Here is a 9484-nt window from a genome sequence, read left to right as displayed (position 1 = left end):
AGAAACTATTGGCTACACCTTCTATCACAGATCCAAAGGCAAGACATTTGTTGCTAAGAATGGATCCTTTCTAGAGAAGGAGTTTCTCTCGAAAGAAATGAGTGGGAGGAGAGTAGAACTTGATGAGGTAAATGTACATGCTCCCTTATTGGAAAGTAGTTCATCACATATACCGGTTCCTATGACACCTACACCAATTAGTGAGGAAGCTAATGATGATGATCATGACACTTCATATCAAGTTACTACCGAACCTCGTAGGTCAACCAGAGTAAGATTCGCACCAGAGTGGTACGGTAATCCTGTTCCGGAAGTCATGTTACTTAACCATGACGAACCTACAAACTATGAAGAAGCGATGGTGAGCCCAGATTCCGCAAAATGGCTTGAGGCCATGAAATCTGAGATGGGATCCATGTATGAGAACAAAGTGTGGACTTTGGTTGACTTGCCCGATGATCGGCAAGCAATCGAGAATAAATGGATCTTCAAGAAGAAGACTGACGTTGACGGTAAGTTACTATCTACAAAGCTCGACTTGTTGTGAAAGGTTTTCAACAAGTTCAAGGGGTTGACTACGATGAGACTTCTCACCCATAGCGATGCTTAAGTCTGTCCAAATCATGTTAGCAATTGTCGCATTTTATGATTATGAAATTTGTCAAATGGATGTCAAAACTGCATTCCTGAATGGATTTCTGGAAGAAGAGTTGTATATGATGCAACCAGAAGGTTTTGTCAATCCAAAGGGTGCTAACAAAGTGTGCAAGCTCCAGCGATCCATTTATGGACTGGTGCAAGCCTCTCGGAGTTGGAATAAACGTTTTGATAGTGTGATCAAAGCATATGGTTTTATACAGACTTTTGGAGAAGCCTGTATTTACAAGAAAGTGAGTGGGAGCTCTGTAGCATTTCTAATATTATATGTGGATGACATATTGTTGATTGGGAATGATATAGAATTTTTGGATAGCATAAAAGGATACTTGAATAAGAGTTTTTCAATAAAAGACCTCGGAGAAGCTGCTTATATATTGGGCATCAAGATCTATAGAGATAGATCAAGACGCTTAATTGGACTTTCACAAAGCACATACCTTGATAAAGTTTTGAAGAAGTTCAACATGGATCAAGCAAAGAAAGGGTTCTTGCATGTGTTACAAGGTGTGAAGTTGAGTAAGACTCAATGCCCGACCACTTCAGAAGATAGAGAGAAAATGAAAACCGTTCCCTATGCTTCAGCCATGGGCTCTATCATATATGCAATGATGTGTACCAGACCTGATGTGTGCCTTGCTATTAGTTTAGTAGGGAGGTACCAAAGTGATCCAGGAGTGGATCACTGGACAGCGGTCAAGAACATCCTGAAATACCTGAAAAGGACTAAGGATATATTTCTCGTTTATGGAGGTGACAAAGAGCTCGTCATAAATGGTTACGTCGATGCTAGCTTTGACACTGATCCGGACGATTCTAAATCGCAAAATGGATACGTGTTTATATTGAACGGTGGAGCTGTTAGTTGGAGAAGTTCTAAACAAAGTGTCGTGGCGGGATCTACGTGTGAAGCGGAGTACATAGCTGCTTCGGAAGCAGCAAATGAAGGTGTCATACCTAGTGCATCCGGTCCAATGAAAATCTTTTGTGACAATAATGGTGCATTTGCCTTGGCAAAGGAATCCAGATTTCACAAGAGAACCAAGCACATCAAGAGACGCTTCAATTCCATCCGCGATCAAGTCCAGGTGGGAGACAGAGAGATTTACAAGATACATATGGATCTGAATGTTGCAGACCTCTTGACGAAGCCTCTCTCACGAGCAAAACATGATCAGCACCAAGGCTCCATGGGTGTTAGAATCATTACTATGCAATCTAGATTATTGAATCTAGTGCAAGTGGGAGACTGAAGGAAATATGCCCTAGAGGAAATAATAAAGTTATTATTTATTTCCTCATATCATGATAAAAGTTTACTATTCATGCTAGAATTGTATTAACAGGAAACATAATACATGTGTGAATACATAGACAAACATGGTGTCACTAGTATGCCTCTACTTGACTAGCTTGTTGATCAAAGATGGTTGAGTTTCCTAGCCATAGACATGAGTTGTCATTTGATTAATGGGATCACATCATTAGGAGAATGATGTGATTGACATGACCCATTCCGTTAGCTTAGCACTTGATCGTTAAGTTTACTGCTATTGCTTTCTTCATGACTTATACATGTTCCTATGACTATGAGATTATTCAACTCCCGATTACCGGAAGAACACTTTGTGTGCTACCAAACGTCACAACGTAACTAGGTGATTATAAAGGTGCACTACAGGTGTCTCCGGTGGTGTTCGTTGAGTTGTCATAGATCGAGAACAGGATTTGTCACTCTGATTGTCGGAGAGGTATCTCTGGGCCCTCTCGATAATGCACATCACTACAAGCCTTGCAAGAAATGTGACTAATGAGTTAGTAACAGGATGATGCATTACGGAACGAGTAAAGAGACTTGTCGGTAACGAGATTGAACTAGGTATTGAGATACCGACGATCGAATCTCGGGCAAGCAACATACCGATGACAAAGGGAACAACGTATATTGTTATGCGGTTTGACCGATAAAGATCTTGGTAGAATATGTAGGAGCCAATATGGGCATCCAGGTTCCGCTATTGGTTATTGACCAGAGAAGTGTCTCGGTCATGTCTACATAGTTCTCGAACCCGTAGGGTCCGCACACTTAACGTTCGTTGACGATATAGTATTTATGAGTTATGTATGTTGGTAATCTAATGTTGTTCAGAGTTCCGGATAAGAACACGGAAATGACAAAGAACTCGGGAATGGTCCGGAGATAAAGTTTAATATATGGGATAATAGTGTTTGGTCTCCGGAAGGGTTCTGGAATTCACAGGAAGGGGTTCCGGATGTTTCCCTAAATGTTTGGGCACGATAACACTTTATTTGGGCCAAAGGGAAAAGCCCACAAGGTTTTTGGAAAGCGCAAAAGGAAGTTTTGCCGAGTCCAAGGGCCAGACGCCAAGGTCCCTGGCGTCTGGGTCCAGACGCCGGGAACCCTAGCGTCTGGCCCTGGAGTCCGAGAAGGCCTCCAAGTTTCGACCCCAAGGCTCAACATATAAATAGAGGGGTAGGGCTAGCACCCAAGACACATCAAGAAACACCAAGCCGTGTGCCGGCAACCCCGTCCCCTCTAGTTTATCCACCGTAATAGTTTTCGTAGTGCTTTGGCGGAGATTGTTCTTCACCAACACCGTCACCACGTCGTCATGCTGTCGGAACTCATCTACTACTTTGCCCCTCTTGCTGGATCAAGAAGACGAGGATGTCATCGAGCTGAACATGTGCTGAACGTGGAGGTGCCGTACGTTCGGTACTTGATCGGGACAGATCATGAAGGTGTACGACTACATCAACCTCGTTGATAAACGCTTCCGCTTTCGGTCTACGAGGGTACGTAGACATACTCTCCCCTCTCGTTGCTATGCATCAGCATGATATTGCGTGTGCGTAGGATTTTGTTTGAATTTACTACGTTCCCCAAAAGAGGCCATACCATGGCACCATGCCAGCCGTCATGTTTTCAAGCACATATTTCATTGTTCTGTAGTTGATAACCCAGTAAATGACGCGTTTGTGGTTGACTATTGCCACGCATTCCATTGAAATCTCTGTCCATTCCTTGTAAAAGACTTGAGAAATTACTAAATACCACGAGTATGATTTTTCCAGACCGTTCTTGTGCACCTTTTCATGCACCAATTGTTTGAATTTGAATTACGTGCATTAATGCCTACAAAATGCACATAATACCCTAAATATTGTAAATGAACCCGGAAAAGTGTCAAATTTCAATACGGTGATTAGCAGGGTTTATGTTCATCATAGAAAAGAAACTCATGGATGAAGGACATTATCTATATATTTGCATTAAATCTTTGTTACATTATCTATTTTTAATTATATATTTTTGTACTTTGCTTGCATCTATATATGGATATGTTCTATCAGTTACTCCCATATTTGCATCTTGCTTGGTTATTTCAATATATCTAATTTACGATCTTAATTTTCATTTCAAGCCATACATCCCTTGCTTTGCAAGAACAGGAGTGGAAGAAAAATCTTAGGCTTTACTTTGCTGATGACTCCCAAGATGTCATATTGACAATGCAACATGGATTTACAATGACGGTTAGCGTAAAACTTGATAAAGATGGTCACTCCTGTTTTAATGCGGGCCTTTGGAGAAAAATGTCTAAGTGTTATGAACTGGAAGTTGGCAATAAAATTCTAGTGCGTGCACCACAGCCTGGTGTAATTAACATGGATGTTTACTTTCCCAATGTCATCAGCCGTCTGATTGAGGTTAGTGTCCTTTCAACTTTCTCCATGCTGTCATATTACTATTTAAGCAACCAATTAATCACTATTTAAGCAACCAATTGTGATATCATATTCTGACTCTGTTCCTAGGCAGTAACAAATTCGGTTTACCAATTTATGCGCACTATATATATTCTTCAGCCATGTTCTGAATAAATAATACCTTTCCACCTTTTAAACAAGATATGTTGGATGCATATATAGTGAACAATCTGTATGTTACTAAGCGTACCAAATTTCACTGGAAGGACTTGAAGCATGTCATAAACTTTGTTGATAATCTGACAGAGATAGCAAGGCGTATGAACGCTAGATATTGGATGGGATTAATTAGACCTATGGTGCACACACTGAACAAGACCAATTGTGTGCACAAAACTCTGGTAAAAAGTCTTATTTTAATATTGATGCTCATAAACTATATATATATATATATATATATATATATATATATATATATATATATATCTTCAACGATATGTTACAATTATTTTTATTCTACATGTCAACAGAAATTGCCCCTGTAGCCGTTCCTGGATCGATTTCTCAGCGTGGTCGAATTACACTTGTGCCTTCTAATAACGCCAAAGTGATTGCAAGGTACTGCATTTCCCGCAAAAATGGAACCATTCAAATTAACAAGTTCTTGCTTCTCGTGGCAATGCATCCATATTGGAAAATTGGAGACATTGTTCTAGTCCTGCTCTACCAAGGCACAGGAGGGCTCTTCCTTTTCATTGACGAGATGCCGAGTCACCGTGATCAAGCTGCTTCTAGTGGATACTTGTGGTTGTTGGCCATCAGCCTCTTAAAATGTGCTAGTTGTTACTATATATGTTAAGTATGTAGATATGGATCATATGGTTGTTGGCCCTTAGCCTCTTAAAATGTGATAGTTGTTACTATGTTAAGTATGTAGATATGGATCATATGGTTGTCAAAACCGTGTTACGAAGATCCTCCTTTTGTTGAATAGTGTAACAACTATATATATGTTACTCAAATGTTGTTACCCAAGTTCATAAATTTTCATGGAAAGTATTAGTATCGTATACAGTTCATTGAGCTTAAGTGTGTGCCCGATGTCCAGAAGGCATTTGCATATTAACTATCCATATTGCAAATTCGCACATATGTTTACACAAGGAAACGTATGTGTAACACACTAATCATCGCACACAGTACTCGCAGACGCATCGTGTGCGATACTCCTAGCCACCACAAGCAGCTAGTTTGCATTTTCCAAAGTTTTTTTACACACACAATCACACACGAAGTAACTGTATTAACCGTCTGTGTCGTAATTTCTCATCGCAAACAGTTCATCCGAGTCAGTTGTTTGCCAAATATCACACACATCTTGTTTACACGGCTTGTTTGTGTTCTTTTGACTCATCGCAAATAGTTCATCCATGTGAACTGTATGCTGCATATCACACACACCTTGTTAAGATGAACCATTTCTGTTATGTTCCCTAATCGAAAATAATTCATCCAAGTTAACCGTATGCCGTATATCGCACACACATTGATATGGCTGCCCGTTCCTGTTGTTCTACCTCATCGCAAAGAGTTCAAATGAATTAATCGTGTGTCCTGCATCGCACACACATTGTTATGATTGTTCGTTTCTCGCAGACAGTTTGAATGGATTAACCATATGCCCTGCATCGCACATCCAACTAAAAAATTACCCGTGTTTGATGCAGCCTTCGTCGCAAACGTTTTGCACCTTTTTTGATGTTTTTACACTGCCGTTCGTGATTATTGCATCACACACAATTTTGGAAAAGGGTCTCTGATCATAGTGTCGCGTTAGCAGTCTCCTGCAGTAGTATCATTCCGTAATGCATCATCCCACAACTAACTCATTAATCACTTCGGTTGCAAGGCTTATAGTGATGTGCTTTGCCGAGAGGGCCCTGAGATACCTCTGCGACAATCGGAGTGACAAATCCTAATCTAGATCTATGTCAACTCAACAAACACTACTGGAGACACCTGTAGAGCATCTTTATAATGACCCAGTTATGTTGTGACGTTTGATAGCACACTAAGTGTTCCTCTGGTATTCGGGAGTTGCATAATCTCATAGTCATAGGAACATGTATAAGTCATGAAGAAAGCAATAGCAATAAACTAAACGATCATAGTGCTAAGCTAATGGATGGGTTTTGTCCATCACATCATTCTCTAATGATGTGATCCCGTTCATCAAATGACAACACATGTCTATGGCTAGAAAACTTAACCATCTTTGATTAACGAGCTAATCTAGTAGAGGCATACTAGGGACACTCTGTTTGTCTATATATTCACACATGTACTAAGTTTCCGGTTAATACAATTCTAGCATGAATAATAAAACATTTATCATGATATAAAGAAATATAAATAACAACTTTATTATTGCCTCTAAGGCATATTTTCTTCAATATCATGCTTTATATTGTGGTTATGTTAAAACCAAGTTGATTTTTTTAATTGATTGATAGAATATCATGCACACCCTTTCGTGTTAAGCTATGATTTTAAGCAAAGCCATATGGGGGGGGGGGGTTGTGGCTTGATGAACTTTTCAACGTATAGCGATGATGTTCTGCAATGTTCTATTCCTACGCTTGCATGGCGCAGTCTTATTTAATGATTATGAAGTAGAAAATATCTTCTAGAGGTATGTAATTAACTTTACGTTCGGTAGCCAAGCAGTGGGGATTGTCCTAAATATAACTTCATTCGACAATGTCTGTGGTTCAAGTCAGAGCTAGCGAACTATATTTATCACTTCATATAAGTGGCCCTACATACAATAAAACAATGAGTACCAAGATTAGCAAATTATTTCTGCAATAATTGAACTAAATTTGACTGTCGCCTGCTTCAAGAATTGAATGATGATGGTTTTAGTGCACAACATCGTGAAGTTGTTCCTCAAAGAAATGTCTTTGTTCCTAAACATTGAAAATAACTACATGAACACTAGCTTGAACCAACTGAAATGTCCGGGTAGCTCAATGGATACGCTCGAAGCTTAAAGCTAGCTCTATTTCTTTCATTCAATATCATTATCTCTCCTGATCATGCTACTAATCTTAAATTCATAATGACAAATTTATTTGACATATACAAATAATATTTCATTTTATCACTTTGATGAGAGTCCCTGCTGCAAGTGGCAAGTCAATTTCTACCGGGTAAAACTAATAAATTAATTTCTTTTTTCAAGGCAAAATCTATTCAAAGATTATATTTCTATATTTCCAGTATGGTGTGGAATAAGCTTAATAATTCTGGATAATTAGTCTCTTCTGACAAGCTAATATTCTGAGTGTGACTTCTTCATTTTTACGATGATCTGTCTGTACTCCTTTTAGAATATTAATTAAATTTGACAGTAGCTCTGGTTTTGTATATCTTTCCTTGGTGTTGCCTACAAATTGATTGCTTTTTTTTCTTTCAAATATAACTGTGAGTTTATCTAAATATCTTGATGTGCTCTTATATCTGGTTGGCTTTTTGTTGGAATGTCATTGGTTGTTTGACTTTGTATGCTTCCAGAATCAGGCATCGGTGGTGGACATGATGGAACTGATCTTTTGCACAACACATAAGATTCTTGTCTGGTTAGATATTGTGATGGGTCGAGCAAGTAAGCTTATCTTCTGCAAGCAGGTTCAGGCACTTGAACTCTTCTTAAACAAAATGTATTGCTTTCCTTTTTACTGCCATTTCTCAAGTACTACAAGAGAGGACCCGGATTTTCTCCATGACACTTTGCTTAGCTGTTACCCACCTGGCCACCTGTCACGCTCTCCTGGCAGGCTACGTATTTGATCTTTTCTGGACACCATGCTATCTCATCCCTTCATTAGCAGCTCTCCATTCTCTTCCTCATGCCTTCACCGACCTGCCTTCTCTTTTATTGGATGATGTTCTGCCACCTCTCTATTGGATGCTCTTTCACATTCCTTCCTTGTTCATCAGTCCGCCTTGCTTTCAGTTACCTTCTCCTTAGTACTCTCCCAGTTCTGTTAGTGCAGATTCTCCCTCTAGCTCCTCCGCTGACTGATGACTTAGGACCCTTTCCCTTTTTATCCACATATTTGTGTCTGCTCGTAGATGAGAATGTTGCCATGTTCAGTGGTAGCATAACTAAATACATCATATTTCATGTGCTTCATGGAAGCTCTTTTGTTTCTCCTCTACCATTTGCTACATTGCATTTGATTATTTTTCCTGGTTATGGCTATATCAAGTCCTAGTTTGATTTGTATGTTGTTCCCTCTCATTTGCTTTATACGTTATTTATTTATATGGATTTATAGCTATGCCATTTGCCCGTCTCACATTGGTGATATGATATTTGGGATCATTATGGTACCTAGTGAAATAATGACTATCACAATACCTGAAGAGCACGCTTTCAGTAAATACTACGATTCATCATTTTGCTTGCAGTTATTACAGCTTTATGGACGATTGTTCTATGCTAACCGATTTGCTTAAATATTTTCTGAACATGTCTCTCAGTGTTTGTCTAACAGCCAGTTATCCAACTATTTATAGCTATGTTTTGTGGGCAGTATATTTTCTCCACATTTGGTCATGTTAGATGTTCAATATTTTATATGAAATGCATGATCAAAATGGCCAGATTCATCATAAATGCTACTTTAGTGATGAATTGCGTCTTTTACTAACATTTTATCATTAGAAGTGTTGGCCAAAGTACTATTGTTTTGATGCAGTACAGATTTAGAAAGGACGGCATATATTGTAGATTGAAGGAAGTGTGTCTACTAATAAGATGATGCACAGTCCCTTCTTCAGGCTTCTACTGAATGGATTTAACTAAATTTGATTTGTTAGCTAGGTTGTTCAGAATTGCCCATCATAACAAACTATTTTAAATGATTTGGTAAGCTAGGCTGTACAGAATTGCCCTCTGATGGAGTTCTTTAAACCACTAATTTGTAGCCTCTGTGGAGAACAATTATAGGCAAAAACTTGATGGTAGCAATATAATTTCTAGGTGTGCCACTGTTCTGTAAATCATATACCACTTCTCTATGCTCGT

The sequence above is a fragment of the Triticum aestivum genome, chromosome 6A, assembly GCF_018294505.1.
Source record: "Triticum aestivum cultivar Chinese Spring chromosome 6A, IWGSC CS RefSeq v2.1, whole genome shotgun sequence".
In the NCBI taxonomy this organism is placed as follows: Eukaryota; Viridiplantae; Streptophyta; class Magnoliopsida; order Poales; family Poaceae; genus Triticum; species Triticum aestivum.
Note: the sequence above shows the minus strand (reverse complement) of the source record.